This window comes from Chiroxiphia lanceolata, chromosome 13 (genome assembly GCF_009829145.1).
Source record: "Chiroxiphia lanceolata isolate bChiLan1 chromosome 13, bChiLan1.pri, whole genome shotgun sequence".
Classification (NCBI taxonomy): Eukaryota; Metazoa; Chordata; class Aves; order Passeriformes; family Pipridae; genus Chiroxiphia; species Chiroxiphia lanceolata.
The window spans coordinates 12,706,023-12,725,897 of record NC_045649.1 but is presented as its reverse complement, the minus strand read 5'-3'; the positions used below and the strand labels follow the sequence as shown (position 1 = coordinate 12,725,897).

General features: G+C 36.1%; 1 protein-coding gene and 1 pseudogene across 5 annotated transcripts in view; one reads left to right on the top strand and one right to left on the bottom strand.

Moving 5' to 3' along the window:
- FTO (FTO alpha-ketoglutarate dependent dioxygenase) overlaps positions 1-19,875 on the bottom strand; it is a 231,419-nt gene that overhangs the window by 98,360 nt on the left and 113,184 nt on the right. The window lies entirely within an intron of this gene.
- LOC116793653 lies at positions 2,839-2,959 on the top strand (annotated as a pseudogene).

Below are 19,875 nucleotides of genomic sequence, written 5' to 3'. Positions count from 1 at the left end.
ATGGAACGTATTAACTTTTGCTTTCCAACATAATAAATGCTTTGCTGTCTATTGATTTGACCCCACTTTCAAATTCTCATGATGTCCCTGACACCTCTGAATTTCTTATCAACATAAAAACTTCAAATCACTTTGATCCATCTTCTACAATCCCTCGAGTCCCTGTTTTTGCACATTGAGTTAGGGAATTCAGAAAATTACTTCAAGACACATAGAAACATACAGCAATATAATATGTGTTACATGTAATTTTCACTAGTAATTTATCTGGGAGCATACACATGCAATTCTAAGCTGATCAGGCTGCTACCAAAGAAATGAAGAAATTTGTCTCCCTTCTTTATGGAATTTAATATAGTTGTCCTCTTGTTTGTAAGACACAGGATGTTCACCATCTCTCTCTTTCCTGTCCTTACTCTAATACTGCGTTTTATCTTGACATCATGCAAGTCAATATTAACTTATTAGTTTAATAAAGCAAAACATGTGACTTTACTGAACTGATAGAAACTTATTCTATATACTTACATTCTATGTAGATACAAAGTGGCTACACCCAAGATGATATGCTTCCAGAGAAATGCCAGACCCAGGTCAAGCAATGTGTAAGAATACAATCTTTCTGAATTTTCCTCTACTGTATGAGATAAAGTAACAAACTAACTTTACCTATTTTCATTTTGACTTCTGAAATCTGTGGGGATGGAAAAGTACACCCAAGAATTGTTTCTTTGACTGATTTGCATGTTACATCAAACAAGCAGATACTTACTTTTCCCCATGTGTGGCATAATAAAGAAGATAACTAATTCCCAAACTTGTAAAATTTCATAAATTTCACTTGAGTCTTTATATATAAATTTTTTGAAACAAACCTCCACCTAAAAGGCTAAAAGAAATGTTGCTTTATTAAGCAGCATATGGAAATAAGCCTAGCACTTTCAAAGACATAATATGGAGAGAGTAGCAGGGATAAAATGAAAAGAATATAAGTATAGAGAGATCCTTCTGGGACCCCTAAAGTTTTATGAGAACAGCCCTAGCAAAAGATCTCTGAATCTGTAAATGTAAATTAATTGAAGAAATTGAATTTTTACCTGCATAAATTTGTTAAATGTAACAATTAAAATCTATTTAAATGTTAATGATCTAAAACTTAAAATGTGCCCCCTATTAACAGCAATGAAACCCTCTACAACTTAATCAATATTAATGAAAGAAAAATTTTAAGGTAACAAAACCTGATGCATTAGAAGCTATTGGGGAACAGGATTTTTTTTTTTAATTAAGTTTTCAATAACCAGACAGATTACAGTACTGTATAAAAGATAATATATTGTCCAAAAAAAAAAAATCTGCAAAGGGTGATTTTAAGAAGACATAACAATTCTTAATACGCTCTGGAAGGTCATTTATCACGAGGTACCTCACATACACTAACCAACAACTTGACATTAGAAGTTGAACAAGTAACTCTTAAGAAGCTGAAGAACAAAGTTTGAAATAAGCCGTTCACAACTGTCTAAAACACATGTCTCCTCTGTGCATATTGTCAGTAGAAAACTCACCTCATCCCAAACTGCTGAGTAATCTATGGAAACAAAGCAAATATCAGGTGTTATACTGTATCCTATAGTTGTGTCCTGGTTTTGAATTATCATGTTTTTACACAGTTGTTAACAGTATCTTCTAAAACTCATATCCTACCTGTCAGACAGAGCTCTCTATTGAATGACAGTTTTTCTGTTATTTCTCATCATCCACAATTGAACTGCCATATACATTTTTTGTCATACTTATTCTTTTTGCAGTGGCTTTTAAACATAGAGTAAAAAGAGCCTATCTATGCACAACTGTTGTACTTCCCTCCAACAGTTTTCATATCTCAGGAGGGAAATACCCTCAAAATTTTTTGTAGCAGGTAAATCCATATATACATTAAGACTCAACTGCGAAGTTCTCTTCAACCCAAGACTTTCTATGAACCATTTTACTTATTACTGGTTCCCCTTTCAAAACTTGACTCCCCTCCCCAGCAGTAGAAAAGGAGAAGGTAGGTACAGATGAGACCAAATTCAGGCAAAGAAAAAGAGAAGACCATTTTGCATCCTGGGAGCCAGGATGTAAACTGCAAACACACTGTAGGAGATCCAAAATCAATCTCAAACCTGGGTGCCTAAAAGAGTTTCTAAGATTAAATCAGACATTAATGAACTGAAGAACAGGTGGTGGAGATGGATCTACAAGTAACCCTAAAGTAGCTCAGCATACAGATGTTTGCCCTTTGTCCTATGAATCCCATCAAGGCTTTTATAAAGGCTTAAACATCACCTGGGTAGTGACTGGGTACCTACTACTGAGGCCCCAACTCCCTGGATCCATAACTGTGCTGTACCACCAGAGGGCACAAAGACATGGAAATGCAGATCGCTCACTGGAATTACATGGGTTCGCATCCTTAGAACTAGGTATTGAGGTTCTTGGTCTTAACCTAGAGAATGAATAATCAGAAGTAAAATGAAACTCCAGTTAGGAAGAAAAACTAACTAATTAACAGGAATATGGTGATGTTTGTGTATGATTAGGTGCCAAAGCATGAAGAACTAAACAGTTTTGGTTCCCTGCCTCAAAGTATAGACACTACAATTAAAAAAGACAAAGAAGAGTGACATGGAAAGGACTCTGTGTAAAAAATAATTTAATAAAGACTGCCAAACCTAGAAAAGTGATCACAAAAGAGATGCAACAGAATTTGATAAAATCATGAATGAACAAAAAAAAAACCCCACTCCAACCCAAAGTCCAAACTTTACATTGGGAATTGTTGGGTGCAGGAGTGCCTACAACCACACCACCCTGAGAGCATCCAATCCCATCTGATCTTGGAAGCTAAGCAGAGTCAGGCCCAGGTAATACATGGAAGGGAGACCTCCTGGGAATACTGGGTGCTGTGTAGGCTTTTGAGCCCACAGAGCTCAAGGAGTACTTGGATGGTGCTCTCAGGCTCATGGTGTGACTCTCAGGGATGGTCCTGTGGCAAGGCCAGGAGTTGGACTCAATGACACTTGTGAGCCCCGTCCAACTCTGCACATTCTGTGAATTAACTTTTCACTCTTTTCTAAAAAAGAAATAAACAAGCAAAAGCAGCTTGAGCTTTTGGTTTGGTAGGATTTGGGGGGTTTGTGGAATTTCTGGTTTTGGTGGTCTGTTTTGGTTTTTTTGGGTGGAAGGAGTAGTGCAACTGCTCAGAACAGAATAGCAACGCTGTTGGAAGTCCACATAAATTAAAAATGATTGCATAAATTCACCAAGAAGCAGTATCTACACAGGACCATTAAAGTTATCACCTTTGCATCAGGAATTGTTAGCAACAAATTGCTAGGGCTGGATCAATATCCATAGACAGAATCACTAGATACTGTCCTTATTATCTTTTTTTTTCCCCCCTCTTTTGCTGTGTGCCATTGTCCATCGCTGTGTGGCACTGAAAGGTTTTTGGTTTGACCTGGCATGGTGCTGCCTACCATGGGGGATAGAGAGCAGCACAACAGATTATTATAGGAAACATCCCTTCTTATTGATAGACACATTCTTCACACTGTTGTCTTAAAACCACAAATGGAGAGAGTATTAAAACAACAAACAAGGACACTACTTAACAATCATTAATCTTGACTTGCATAAGCATGATATTCAGAATAGAGGTACTTGGTATTCAGGCCGTGCATGCACTGTGATGCTGGGAACGGAGGGACCACTGGGAGCAACTATGGACACTAATGAGCTACAGCTGAAGTGTAAGGATGCAGAATTGTTCCTGGGCAAATGTGTGTTGGGGAAGGAAGTTCATACAATGAAGTAGGTTGCTTTCCTGAAGGGGGAGGTGGAGTCTCTAACTTGCAATTTTTATGGAGGAAACATTACCTAAATAAGTGCTTGGCTCATGTAATTCTCTCATTCTCAACCCTTTGCCTTCCCTCCTCTCTACCACAATCAGAGTTCATATGTATCTTATCTAAAAGAATAATTTATCTACAACTCAACTGTATTCAGAGTTGCTGAGGTGTTCCTTAAATCATATGTGCACATTCTTAGATTAATAAACTCTTCAATTTACTTGCCAGTACTTAACAAAACTCTGGAACAACAACAAAAAAAGGACACGCTAGAAAAAAGGAGCTTAAAGAACCTAAAAGTGTTCATAAGTTTTGCAGCTGTTTATAAGGAAAATTTTTTAATTCAGAATAAAGGACAAATGCTGTTCTTTTAATTATCAACATTTATCTCTGGGACAAGAACATCAGGTATATAATATAGAAGATTCTTTTAATATAGAGGACAGATGGCAACTTCACTCCTGGGACTTTCTTAGACTGCCCCAGAAAAAAAAAAAACAAAAAAAACCACCAAAAAACAACAACCCAAAACAAAACTAACACCAAAACCCCCATAATTTTAAAAGGCTTTGAGAATTCCCAAAGGAATGATAGTCTGGATACAGGAAAGCTGAACTGTCTCGTTTGCAAAGCAAACGATTAAAACATTTCAGGACAACTCCTAAGGTTGGCAATTTAAAAAACTCACTTATATAATGTTTCCCTGCCATCTAATTGTAAAAATTGAGAATTGATTCACACACTTCCAAATTTTACTTGGTTATTTATAAATAAATCTGTTGAAACAAACCTTTTTAGAAACAAAATTATGTTAGCACAATTTAAGGTGATGGTAGGTGGGAATGCTTAGGAAAGGTGTTATTTGTTTGTTTTGCAACATAAACTAACAAAACCAAAGCAGACCTCACAACCCTTTAAACAAGCCCTTCTGCTTGTCTAAAATCATACATGCATCCATATATGCATGTGACATTTCATAGGCATGTTTCATACTTCACTTACAGGGTGTTAATATCGTAAGCTGTGAATCCACATTTTCTCCTTGAGTGTTAATACTATTTATGTCCTGCTGGGTAAACAGCCAGAGCTGTTCAGTGTTCTGAACTGTCCCTGACAATAGTTAGCTTTCCTACCCTTGGTTTTCAGTACAGTAAAAAAACATTTACTGTTGTAAATTTTAAATTTCTCATTAAAAAAAGAAAGAAAAAGAAGAGTCTGAATGAAAAAAGAATTTCATATTAGCTTAAGAAAACTAGAAGAGGTCCTTCTTGCAACAGCACTGATTGAATATTCTGCAATTGCAGCATAATGTGATTATTACTTAGGGTTTACACTTCCCCACAAAAGATTGGAATCTCGTAGACTAAACCAGGCTCATCTCCATTTCTGGTGCTTTGGGCCACAAATGATAATTTCCTCCTCTCCTGCTTTTCTTTACATTGGCTTAAAGACCACAAAACAGTAAGTTTCATATTTTTTTTCCTTAAGCCTTTAAATGTAAAGAATGAAATAATGCAAATATTTTTCCTCCTTGATTTTAGACCAAAGTTGCAAAACAGCAGTATTTTATATTGCAAGAAGTGTCCTTTAAATAATTAAACCATTTGGCTCCTTCCTTAAGTTAAAAAATATATAGAACAAGCACAGCCATCAATACATGATTTGCCCCTCTCTGAATTAATCCAATTATTCAAATGTCAGTTATAACTGTCAGAGAGCAGTTCCTTGGGCTGGACCAAACTGTTAAAAATTAAAACTGTTTTACCTCGTTTAGTCTCTCTGCCTTTTTAATGTAAAATCCATGGTCTTGACAAAAAGTTGTGGGATTTGACACCCAATGCAACACAACCCTATTTCTGTCATACATGCATAATTCACTTTGGAAATTTGCACTTGCTTTAAAATATTACTAAAATATACATGTAACATATGCTAATTTAGCCGCACTGGCTTGCAAGCTCCAGCCACTAGGTTGTATGTAAACTTTGCCAAGTGCATACACTGTACATAAAGGGATTATAAATGAAAGAAAAGATCACTGTCCCTAGCTCTCAGTTTCCAGCCTTGGCCAAACTGACAGCCCCAAATCCCAGCAACATCTAACATGCCCTTCCTGTGGAGAAGACAGCCTGTTCTCAGAGTCTTAATTACATCCCAGCTGACTGCCCAGCATTGCCAAAATCAGGCAACAAACGATGCACCTTCACTTGCAATATGGTCTGCTAAACAGACTCCCAGTCACACAGAAAGAAACTTTCACAACAAGGAGAAATAAAGGGACAAGCTAGAGAGTGAGAGAGAGGGCAAGCAGCAATCAAGAGTAGGCAAAAGCCTCCTCCCAGACTCCTGAGGGACCAGCGAGCAGCAGCATGTAACAAACAAGGCTATCCCTCGCTCAAAACAAACTCACAGCCCAAGGTGCCTCATGCCAAGGACTGCTGTTCTCCAAGATGGGCCACTGTAACTAAGACTCGCTAGATTAATGATTGTTAAGGAAGGCTAACCAACCCCTCACTGCTCAGGCCATTATAATTACAGAAGAACAGCATGCCGCATTCTGCAATCGCAAATGGTATCATATGTTTTCCTGGCCGGCTTGCACGAGGAGCTTTATTTATACAGATGAAATACGAGAGCCGCAGATTTAAGGCAGGAGAATTTTAAAATTAACAGAATTACGTGTACTCGTGGATACCCACCGAACAAAGTTACACCGAGATCTGGTTTAGCTTGCACAGATACAAAGATCAAAGTCTCCGTGAGGGAAAACGCCCACTCGTCCTACCAGAGTCTCATGGTTATAACAGAAAATATTGACAACATAGAAAAAGTTTCATTCTCTTAATGAAATGACTTTGACCTTGCAGAAGTGCTACTAAAGCACCTACTTTTACTAGGACCCCATGACTTTTTTATCATCTGTGAAAAGAAACTTCACTCTTACTAAGTGTGCTAAGGTAATGTTGATATTATTTTCTACTAATTCAATGAATATTAATATCAAAATTATGTCTATTTGCTTCCAAAAGATGGACTTGAAAATATTTTTCACAAAATTTAGTATATGCAAATATATAATTACATTTTAGAAATATGATAGTTGCACTGACATTCAGTAAATTCCAATTAATGTATAGCTTACAATAGCAAAAAATGTATTTTAGGTTACTCCAAGTACCAAGGTATCTATTCCATTGATAAAGGTAGGTAGGTCTGCCTAATAGTTACACTCCATTTTTAAATTTGCATCCTTCTCAAATATATGTTTGATGAACTAGCATAATAGGACATAATATATAAAAAGATGTCTACTCCATCAGTTTAATACTCCTTCAATCTAATCTCCATGTTTAAAGTTGTACCTCGTTGACCATCTTTTTCTGACAGTTTTGTGAAAGTGTGTTTTCAAACCCATGAACCTGATTCTGGCAGCCTCTCTAAAGAAAGATGAAATGAAAGAAAGCCAGGAGGTCATCTTATACTGAGATACTTGACCACTTACAGGACTGGAAAAAATTTTGGCTTTTCAGAAGAATAAATGTCTACAAAAATTTTCACTTGACAGTTTGAACCCTTTCTCCTGAGACACACACAAGGAAGAGCATCCTTAGGAGGCCACACAAGGGACTATACACTGTAGCCTTTACAGTAATATAGGAAATCCCTTGTGTTCCTGACACTTGCATTAAGCAGAGTTTTCTTTTACAGATCTTGTGGCAAATAGTCTAGGAAATAAATTTGCTTTGATTGGTTGGTTTGGTTTTAAATACAGACCCCTGGAAACTGAGAGAAAAACTTGCTCAACACGTATTTTTACTTAGGAAATACATTCCCACTACCTTAAAAACACTGAACTTAATACAAGAGATGCTTCAAATATTAAAGTGAAGACCAACAGGTTAAAAAAAAACTCCAACTCCAAAATAGTGAATACACCACAAACTACCCTCCCAAAAGTATAACTGACACATAAGGCATTAAAGGATGATATTGTTAGCTCACATTTACATCCTTAGAATATACCAGTGGACTTTTTTTCTCCTGAGACATGGTGCCAAATACTTTTAACTCCACACCCACTGCTCATTACACAACAGAGTAAAATAATTGAACACACACAATCTTCTTAAATCTGAATACCAAAATATCAAGGTTGGTTTTTTTCCACACTACTATGGCATAGAGCATTATTTGTGACCTGAGTTTTTAGCAGAAAGAAATTAATGAAAGCATCCCTAGGGTGGATGACAGCGTTTAGGTGCTTTAAAGAAACATCCTTTCAACCCTATGAGAAAAAAATATGCTGAAATATAGGTCCTGGGAACAATGAGATCTAGTATTTACACCCTGATTAGTATACTATGCAGAAAAGTCAGAAAGGTTTAAAACATACCTCTCTCAGACCTGGGAATAAGAAGCACAACCTAGCAATGAAGATGGTGATGAACTTGTAAAAGTCCACTAGGAATCAAAAGCATTACAAATCATCACCTGTTATGTATAAGCTTTTAAAATTAACCATATAACTAGGTATTCTTTAGGAGTTCCTAAAGAACAGATTAGAGAAGAAGATGATCCTTATTATTCTGGCTTGCTGTTCACTTTTAGATGTTAAGCACTAAACATTGCATAGAAACTTCACAACACGGGAAGTACAGGACTAAAAGTATGCAACAGAAGGTGGTGCAGAACCTTGAGCTATCACATATGTGGCTTCTTGAACCCAAGGAAGCAGCTCTGCATGTAACCTATATGAAGTAAATAGCCTTCTGGATCTCAGTCTGCCAAATTGTTCAGAAACAAGAGAGAAGGTTGAAGTGACTGCTATTTATACCTACTTCTGCAGACAGAAAGTACTGGACACTAATATTATTTTTTTCCTGTCCAGCAGAAAAGATTACAGTAAGGAAGGAGTAGAGACTGAAAAATTGCTGAATCAAAGCATTCCACAGAAAAGAGAACTTTTAAATTGTGAGGCTGACTAACAGTTGAATTCAGTTCCAGAAAAGTGGTAGACTCCCATTTCCCACTGTTCTCAGACCAATGGACATCATTCTGAAAGATGCATTTAAACCTGAAGACAGATCATTGGTCTCAATACAGGGAAAGCCAAGTGCAATGTAATGCCTTACAATATACAGAAGGTCAAACTAGATGATCTAAATATCCCTTCTGGCCTTAAAAATCTAAACACAGAACAAACAGAGGAGATGAAAAATAAACTACAAATCTGTCTTTCAAATGTTTGTTCCTTCAAATAGAACTGAATTCTACCCTGTAATTTGAGCCCCTCTAATTTTACCAATAGCATGCAATGTTTTTATGTGCTATTTGAAAATGTATTAAATTTTCAAAGTACTTGTTTAAATTAAGAGTAGGTAAAAATCACAAAATTTTATCTTCATTACTAGAAGGCAGAGACTTAAAAATGGCATTCCTTTCAGATGAAGGAAACACATCCTCTTAGCATTCTATTAGCACAATCCTTGAATCCAGCTCTGAACATCCACTGAAATGTGCTTTTGAAGAATGCACAAGATGAATGTCATATTCACTCAGCATCCATAAATCAACTTGAATAATTTAATACCTGTTGAAATTTTCCTCCAATTTATTACATGAAATAATAACATGAGAAGTAATTACAATAAAGAAAAAGTTCAGGTGCAACAGCATTAGTTCAACATCCAGGATCAAGTGTCAGTAGAGATTAACAAATTTCATTCATTTTATCTCCAGCACTGGAGACACACTGCTCCTAGCTTTAATAGTCAGGAATGTCTGTTAGTTAAATGACTTTGTAAAGGCAGTCAAGTGAGGGCAGACAGCGACAGTTTAATTAGGGAGCTCGCTATAACTCTATCTGGGAGCTGTAGGCACTGGACTAGAACAAGTGTAAAACGGCACTCAATACTGACTAGCAACCCCTGCTCCCCCCCAGCCAACAAAAACCCTCCAACACAAAAAAACCCCTAAGAAGATACTTTTCATGGCAGGTTCTCTCATTTATTCTGGCGTCAGGTTGGCTACAGGTGAACAGGAGCAACGTAACCGCCGCAGCAGAAGAAAGGTGAGGTTAAAAGAGCAATCATTTATCTTGTATTGATTTCTGGACACTATGTCCTAGATACATTCCAAGATAGAATGACAGCTTTCTGTTTTGTGTCGGTAAGAGAAGAAAATGACTAGCACCAGCACTCATTGTTTTCCTATCATATTTCCTTTTAGAAACATGCCACACTTAGATTTTTATTCAGACAAGGAAATCCAAACAAGTTTATCACAGAAAAGGAGGGTTAGGGGATGGTTAATCAGCCATTTGTCTTTGCTGCTGGATAGTTGGGAGTCACAGGGTCAAAACCAAGCACAATTGGACCATTTGGTTTTATCTCAGGTAACCCTACATCTCTGGTAATTGAACCCATTTCACTCGGTCAGAGTTCCTGTCACTCATATTCAATGTCTGTCATTACTGAGAAATGCTTCATGACATATTACACTGACAGAACCACCACTGCAAGACTAGAAAGAATCCCCAGGCACCAGAAGTAGAAGACAATGGAAGCTTCTTTCAGACCAGTGATGTTTAACATTTTATGTGCTGACATTGTGACTGTAACCACACTATAACGAAAGCCTAGCAAATGGAGGATCAAAAAAAAAAAAATCCATAGTTTATCTGCTTCAGGGACTAACAGGCAACATCATAAATAAAGCAAACTGGCAGCTCCAAGGTTACTTGCACATAACGTTAAAATCCTTTTGAAAAGTTGCATGTATAAACACATACACTTAGTACTGGACCTCAGTATGATACTGACTTTATTTCTGATAGGCTTTACACCTCCCTTAACTATGGGCATCCAAATCTTTTTCTTTCTGCTACAGTTTTTTTACTTACAAGCTGCAAACAGTAACAGAAGCATGACTTGCACACCTTCTGATTTGCTGAAAACAGTCTAGCTTCTCAAACCTCTGAAACGCTCCTGTACAGAGAAATTCTAAATGCAAAAATGCCAAAGTTACCCTCCCACTTTTCAGCTCTATAATCCTTAAAAGTGATCCCCTAATTTGTTTCCTCCATAGAGGCATTACTTCACTTTGCTAGGTCACCACTGCTGCACTTCACAGACACACCACTCACCTCTGCCACACTTGACTTTATCAGATACATCCAAGCCACCTTCCTTGGACCATACAAACTTTTTACAGGATCTTTGTCAGTCCAGAGGCTTAAAATTCTACAACTGTATTCACTGTAATCAATGTCTTATTAACCCACTCATTTGAAGAAACAGTGGATGGAAAGTTGAGAGACTTGGACTGGGAGATAGAGGGGAAAAAAAGCAACAAGAGACATTGAAAATTTCATTGTCATCTTGAGGGGTTTAACTCAATTTTACCTTCTTTTCATAAGAACATGGAAGACAGGTATCTAACAAGTAATTTAACTGAATCTTTTCAAGTACCTGGTGTGAAAACTTCACCACATTTAAAATTTCATTTCTAAGAATGACCTTTAAACTAAAAGAGTTAAAAGAGTTTCCAAGACCCTTTGCTAAGTACCCAGTCCAAATGTTAAGACTGTATTAGCTACAATCTACTATTTGTAGCAGTTTCTTGTACTGCTATAGTGATGTCCTGACCAACCAGCAGAGAGAAATAATTTCTTTCCATCCTGAATGAAAAATAAACAGGATTAAATTCTACTCCCAGATTTGGTAGAAGTCCAGGATTTTAGCTGAGATTATTATATTAAACACTGATCGCTTCAAGGCTGAGGCAAAAACCAAAGGAACATCAATAGTGTGAACAGTTAGTTTCCATCCTAAGATTATTATGAATTTCACACAGAATAATGGGAAAATATCCTTAAACTAGATATTTCATATTTTATTAAATCAATTTTGATTAATTTATGGGATTAAACTAAATTTTTCCACTGCTCTCATGCAATATGTGAGTGAATATTTTAAATAAAGAGTTGCTAGGAATTCTGACATCAATAAGGAACTAGCATTATTCACTATCAGCTACAGAAAGAACAGAAAAGATAAAGTCATCTTAAACTATGAAATTGCTTCATGAAGATCTGAGAATATACTGCCTGGAGTTCATAAAAGTTCTAATATCAAGTGCATTACTTTTAAAGCAACCATTATTTTCACTTTTAGAATAAACTGTATTTCATTGTGAAGTACATTCACACACAAAAAAAATCTTAAATAGATTTAGAAACTACAATTTGCAGCAGTAAAAGCAGTTAAGATGTCCAATAAGAAATATATGACAAACAGCAGCACAATAATTCAGCCATTAATAAATCTAGCACAGTAACCATTATCTTGTCATAAAGCAAGATAATACATCACCAATCCCTCTGTGCTGGACTTTATACTGTATTTATATGCTAAAAGCCTTCCCAGAAGCAGATGCTTCAATTCAAAGCTCCAAAACCCCACTGATACGTTGCAGAGCAATTCAACTATTTCTGAACACTTCTATAGGTAAAGCAGTGAGCAGGTTTTGGAGTACTGTGGCCAAAGAATCAAAATGAGTGATATTCAGGTCTATAGCTTAGCAGGGGAAAAAAAAAGCGTTGAAACGATTTTTCTAATGCTGAAATACCATTTCACCAAATGTTCCTGTCAAGGCATGGTTTAATTACCTTGGCACCCATGCCACTTATAATCACCTGTCATTAGCAACAACGCTTGCATCTGTTTACACGTCTGTCAGAACTGCCAGCCCAGCTCAAGTCTAAGGATAACACAACTTTTGCTAGGGCTTGACCCCAGATGTTGAAAGCTCACCATAAGTTTAAGCTCACCATAAGTCCAGAGCAAAACATTTCACAAGATTCAACTGTTAAGAACACAGTACTAAAATGGCTTTGCCATAATGCTTTCCCAGCATGGATTTTGCAAACATGAGGCTTCTCTCTTTTTATTGTCATATATATTGCATGGCAATTCCATCTAGGAATTTCAAAGTGCTATATAAGGTAGAATAAACAAGTCTTACCTATAATACTAAAAACAGCTTCCTGGAGGTACAGAGAATTAAACTATTGCTCCTAACCTCAAGTTATTTATAATTCAGGACGACAGGGCAAGACAAGACAAATCTGAATGATATTCTGGCAAACTCTCCTTACTAGAAGGACTCATTATGTATCAATTCAGTATAATTACCACAACATGAGCTATGCATGCACGCGCATGTTGAGTGGTAGGGCAGAAACATACTAAAGATGAGGGGAAGAGCCTATTTTGATAGTTTTTATAATTTTATGACTAAGACTCCTGCAGGAAAAGAAATATATTTTCCATTTTTGTGCTATGCAACTGGAAAACACACTGTAAGTTATTTTAGCTAGTTAGGAAATATCTCTAAAACAAGTAAAGAAGTAAATCGCTAAAGAAATTTTATGTCTCAGTCCTGCAAATAGTCTCTGCTGCAGCACTTGTTCTTTAAAACCCCAGATTAGCTGTGCATTCAGAAGTGTTTTGACGGATCAAAACTCTAATAGGTGTCAGCACTCCAGGGCAGTGCCCCACACAGAACGGATGCACACCTGCCCTTTCGTTCCTATAAGCACGTGTGGCATCACTGGTATTGTTGCATTCTCACTCATGCTTGAAGGACTGGAGATAGGATTTTTGTAGACACTCTTTCCAGCAAGCCAGAGGATCTTGCATCAAGTTCTTCAGCTGGTAAATTGAGAAAGTTTACTGTACTAGTATTTTCACGTCTTTATAATGCTGAAAATAAAAGTTTGTAGATTCTACAGAAAAATGCAGCCACGGTGAGTACTACAATTTAAATGCACTTTCTATCCTTGTAAGACATATGAAACAAAGCCAAGAACTCTTTGGCTTTACATTCTAGTGAAATCCAAACTGTTCTGAATGATTATAAATAGTTACTGTTTGTCTTGGCTCCTACCTATATCAGATTCAGACCGAAGAATCTTAGTGAAGAAATTATAAGGGATAAAGTGGATATTTCTAAATTGCAAGACTGCAATTCCAGTGTCTCAGTGTATCAGTTTTCTGTTTCATCTAAGTCTGCTGTAGAGAAAATTGTGGGATCTGACAACAAAGGATTGAAAACATTTACTTTCATGAGCCAAAAGTTTCTTGCGTTGATTAACTGAAGATTAACCTCCTCCTACCCCCCCAATAAAATAGATGAAGATCAGTTACATTTTGTTAATGACTCAAAGGGGCATAGGTTACCAATAGAATAGTTACAACAGAATTTTAAAGTGCACCCAATTAGAAAGATATATAATTGAGTTAAATTATATTTATTGAGTTTTAATCCTACAGTCAGATCCGTGTTTTTCATGTAACTTTTAGGTCTGTACCATTAACAGTAAAGGGGAAGCAAGCACTGCCATTGTGTCTTCTGTTCCACGGGAAGACACAACACTTAGGACTGACAGCCTATATCACCACTTAAATGCAGACCATTATTGCCAGCTTTTGTTTCACTTGGAGTAAATCACCAGAATTGTGTTAACAAGTAGAAAGATATAACCTATTGTGCAGAAGATGCACATCGGAATGAAAATTCCTACCTCAAGATTTGTACCAAACTCATAACTGAATAAACAACACCATAACCACAACTTCAACTGAAACATAAAGCTCACAGTAATATTAACACTGATTTACAAAGCTTCCTACGGTCACTACAGTTTTCCCAAATTGTGAGAATAAAAAAAAATTGTGTGTTTGACAACCAGAAACCAGTCAGAAGTGTTTCAGAGACCAGGCTAATCAGTGCTGAGGACGATGCTTCGTGGCAAACCATGCAAGTCAAGGCACCCAGCAAGGCAAATATGATTGCTACCCTTGACTCAAAAACAACTGATTTCCTACAAAATATAAATATTAATAGAGCACTTGTCATTACACAAACTGAAAATCACAGTGCTTAATGCACACAGAACAAGGCAGACAAGGATAATTTTCCTGCCTAAACTGGACTATAAATTCTGTAGAACATGGACCATACACTGTTCTTCCAAATGCTCCCTCAGTCAGCACATGGTCAAAAGCTTAAAACACATTATTATTTATTATAGACTACTTTTTATATTATACCTTCTCATAACACATGATGAATATGACTAGAAGAGATTAATTAATACAATATAACCCTCAAAATCCCCAAATGGAAAAGGATTAGGACCAAGGATGCATGGATTGCAGGTCAAGGAAGAGGCAGAGAATGGAAAACTTCAGAGGGGAAAAAAAATTACTTTATCTCGAGGCCTTTGTTGAAAGCATTAAAATCTATGAGAAAAACATGAAGAATTTAAGCTGGGGTTTTTTTTTTGGACTGAATGCTAAATAATTTGTTGAGTAACATTTTAAATATTACTGCTATGGCGACTAATTAGACAGAGAGGCTAAATGACAACTAATCACCAAAGACCATAAAAGTTGTACCACTGATATGTGGGTTAGTTCCACAAACATAAACCTAGAGTTTCATCCTTTCACTTCATTATTCAATAGCAATTAAAGTTGGGATGTTATGTAAGAATAACCGAATATTCCAAGCCATAATTTAAGATGATACAGAGCTACCTGAACCTTATGGGTACTTCCTCCCATAAAACTTATTCAACCACACACAAATAAAAATCTCTAACCTGTATTACTTGTAAAAGCTCATTAAGATTAAGTTTTTCACTGTCCTATAATTGAAACAATTATTACAAATAACTGTTCCCTAAAAGTAAGCTTGTGGATACAGAATTCAGTTGTGAACCATCTGGTTATCATTTTCCACCTTCCAGCATCAGAGGTGACAGCAGTTATACACTCCAAAATGAAGTCTTAAATGATTTTACCAATCTACACAGCATTCAAGTAAATGAACCCCAGAAGTTTCTGCTTTCCAAGATATTTCTGCACTAGAAAAGACAGATGACTCCTGAAAGGCAAGTTAGCATATCTGCAACAAACATTAGCCCAGTATAGCACAGGACATAAAACTTGCCATTTGCACCATTAGGTTTGCCACAACAAATGAGATGCTGTATGTGATGTATAGCACAGGAAAGCAACCCCAGCTGTTTGCTTCTGTGGAGGGGGACGGAGGTGCTCTGCACCTGAGTCTGCAAATATTTATTAAGCCCTTAACAGTGAGGTTGTGATGTTCAGAACAGCTACTGCTGAAAACCATTATCTATGGATAATTAACTATGTCAGGACACTGAGGTCCTAACATGAGGTCCTCATAATTCCCCACTAAGGGAAAGACAGTACAACATTATTATAATATATTAGTAATATTTAACAACAGGATCATACTATTTGTGTTTTAATAATGAAGGCTGAGTACCATAGCAAGGTTTAAATTAATATTAGTTTATGATAGTGCAGTTTAAGCCAGGCTTAACAAATTCTTAATTTTTGTTACTACTAAGCAATGTGATACACCAATAAACAATGACAACATCTAAATAGAAAATTATTTGACTTATAAATAAAGCATTAGTGTCCTTGCAGGTTTAATTATTATTAATGCATTTTTTCTATCATTCACCAGAAGCAGCCTCAACTTATTGGCAGGAAAAATGAAACTGAAAAAAAATTCTTATATTTTACCTGACCAAAATAATTCAGTTGAACTCTGGAAGCCCTTGTATTTTTTCCAACCATTTTTTTGGAAACAGCTAGAAAAAAAAAAAATCATCACGCAATAAAAAGGCTTTTTGACACATGAAGACAAAAGCTTCAGGCCGTTTATTAAGACTACTTCCTACTGTGTTGGGCTTTGTTTTATCTCATAATTAAAATCACACCTGAGCTGGGCCATCTGTGAGAGTGTATTAAGTTTCTTACAAAACATGAAAATCCTTTCATTTTTTCCATACAAACGCCAATAAATCTTGTAGGGTTATTTTTTTGTGTGTGACAAAGAAAAATAATATGCTTAAAAAAAGGCCAGGCTTTGACCAAAAGTGAGTAGGCAAACAAAATTATTTTTCTGTATTCATCTTCAACTGCCCCTTGTAATAATTGATACATTTTTAAAAGTTGTTCACTTAAGAAATTAAACTATTTTTTTTAAATATTTTACAGCACGTTGTTTTCTTACAGTTCCTTCTGTAGGATAAAAAATAAAAATTAGTAAAAATTCAAGGATTAGAATTTTCCATATCAGTTAGCAATTAAGAGTCTGCAGAAAATCAGTCAGCACTTTTCAAGATCAGCATCTATGTTAGCATGGTAATGCATATGCTAATAGGTTCTAGTGAGAAAAAAGAAAAGCTACATATTTCATAAACATAGGTACTTCATAAATTTCAAGGGGGTTTTGGTTTTCTTTCGAGGGACTTGTTTGTTTGTTTTGGTCACTTTGTTGGTTTGCTTTAAAATACTCTGGTGAAATACCAAGAGGATTTCCTTTTACAGAAGGACATTGTAGACAGAGAAATCCCTGCAGTCCAAATCCATCAATAGAATAGGTCTTCAACAAAGTACTTCTGTGTGCACAGTTAAACTGAATGACTAATGACAAAGAGGACCCGAATTCATGCTAAAAGTCAGACATACACTTACAGTAGCTTGCCTTGAACATGTGAAAACTCAAACACATAAGTGATTCTATTTACATTTTCCTTCCAAGAGACTATACGTGTTCTTGAAATGATCTTGTTTCATACTTTTGTTGAGCCAGGAACCAAATATATATCATCATCATGTTTCTTAAATCATGTAACTTTGATTACACAATTAAATTTGCATGGTATTATGGTAGTCAAGCAATCCTACTCCAAGTTTTACACGTCTCAGCCAATGCAAATTATAGAGTAGCTGTCTTACACGGACAAAAAAGAGCAGAAAGCCCTAAAACGGTAGTGAAGAACAGTGATTCTCCATCTCAGAGGAAAAAAAAAGAGCAAGGTATGGGAATATTGTGAAATAAAAGATTATAAAAGTTGTTTCACACCAGAATTTCCTATATTAGTGCACAATAAAGGAGATAAGCAGTATTGTGACTTGTTTTCATGGGCAAACTGAATGAGTAAATGGTCAACTGTGTTCAGCACTCCATTGATTTCACAAAATTCAAACTGTACAGAGGCCCTCCACCCCCATGCTACTGGAACTTAAAATTCATTGTTAGCATGCAGAAAACTCAACCCCCCATTTTTTTTCTATTGCAACACTATTAAAAAATCACAGTTTTTTTATACATTTTGAAGCATCAAGCTTCAACACTAATCTGCACAAACTATCACTGATTTAAATCCCTTTTATATTCAAAATTATTCTTATGCTTAGAAATTCACTAGGCTGATAGTGCACTAAACTGGTAAACATTTGAGTTTATATTCTTTTAAACTACTTCTTTTACAAGAAAAAAAACTCCAAATTCTGTGTGTCATAAATAAGACTCAAGTCAGAAACAAATCCTTTTTTTCCAAATGTTTTTTGGAATCTAATGACTAATACTGAGGCTAATTTGAAAATTCAGTTTTTCTTGGGTTGATAATAGAACATATTGAGTCATCTTAAGCAAGAAACAGCAACATTTTTTAAATGTGTTTGCCTGTGAAACTGAATAGTCTGGATCCAACTCTTAAGTTGTTTTCTTTCCAATTATTTCACAGCTACTTCAATCCATTTTCCTAAAAAACAAGTTCACAGTTCTACACAGTTCTCTTTCCAAATTCAGTTTTTACCTAGCAAAGTTGGACAAGAGCCAAGAAATAAAGGCACTTTGTTCTGAAAAAAACGGTTTTCCTATTCAGTTGCATAAAAAAGATTTTTTATATTTAAAAGAGAATGACTTTGGTAATGACCATTTTATGTGTCAAATTAAAACCATAAAGACTTTTCAAACGGGATGCATCTTTCTGCAACAGTGTCACAATAAAAGTCCAAGATTCCATCACAAGAAAACACAGAGGATATTTACCAGGGCCTGTGCTCTGATTCTCTTCTCAGTCACACTCAAATCAGTAACTCTCTTAAACTCAGCAATATTGCAATGGTGCAAAATCAAACTGAGAAGATGATAACGGTAAACCAGATATTTTCACATGATTTTAAGCAAAATAAATGTTATTTTTTTTGGATACTCAGCAGTCGACTTATCCCTTAAGAAATCATTATGGGACATCAAAATTCTCAGATCCCTCTCCTGTCCCCAGCCTTCTCTACCTACACAAATTCCCAAGAACTATCCTACAGCAGCTGCAGATTCTTCCCAGTCATGATGCAGAATCCTAACTGGAAAGCACCCCAAAATTGCTTTGGCAGTACTGATGGACAATCTTTGTGTAGAGGTCGACATCCTACAGTGTAGGAGATAATGACATACATCACCAGGTGAAGCAACCCCACATTCAATTGGATACACCAGCAACACTTCAAATTTTCCCTCTTCTCTTCCGTGGGAGACAAGGAAAGGATGAAGCCAAGAAGGAACTGTCTTAGAAGCAATGCCTCTGGGTCTGCTCTTGAGGCTATTCTGTTTTTACACCTCACTTTGCCCAAGGCTGTAACTAATGCACAGCTTCCCTCTAAAAAAACTAAACAAACAGAAATACAGGATTCTGGTCAGTGGAAACTTAGTTGTTTCTTCTGGGAATAAACCAAACTGTGTGCTGTTGACTCTGCAGAAAGAATGGACCTCTAAAAGATATCACAAGGCACATTTACTGTAAATTCTTAGGGAAAAGCAATAAAGAACATACATTAAAAGCATACTAATTTTCAGTCTCTCAAGAGCCTTGTTTTCCCCTTTTTCAAACATATAACAGGTCTAATTTACAATGTCAGCACTATTTTGAACACTTTTTCTTTGCTGTATAATGAATGATCAAAAATAATTAAAACTGAATGAAGACTGTCAAAACAAACAAACAACATATATTTAGATGGATTATCCTTACTGTTTCTCATTACTGTGTTTGTTCATTTTCTCAACTGAATTCATAACATTT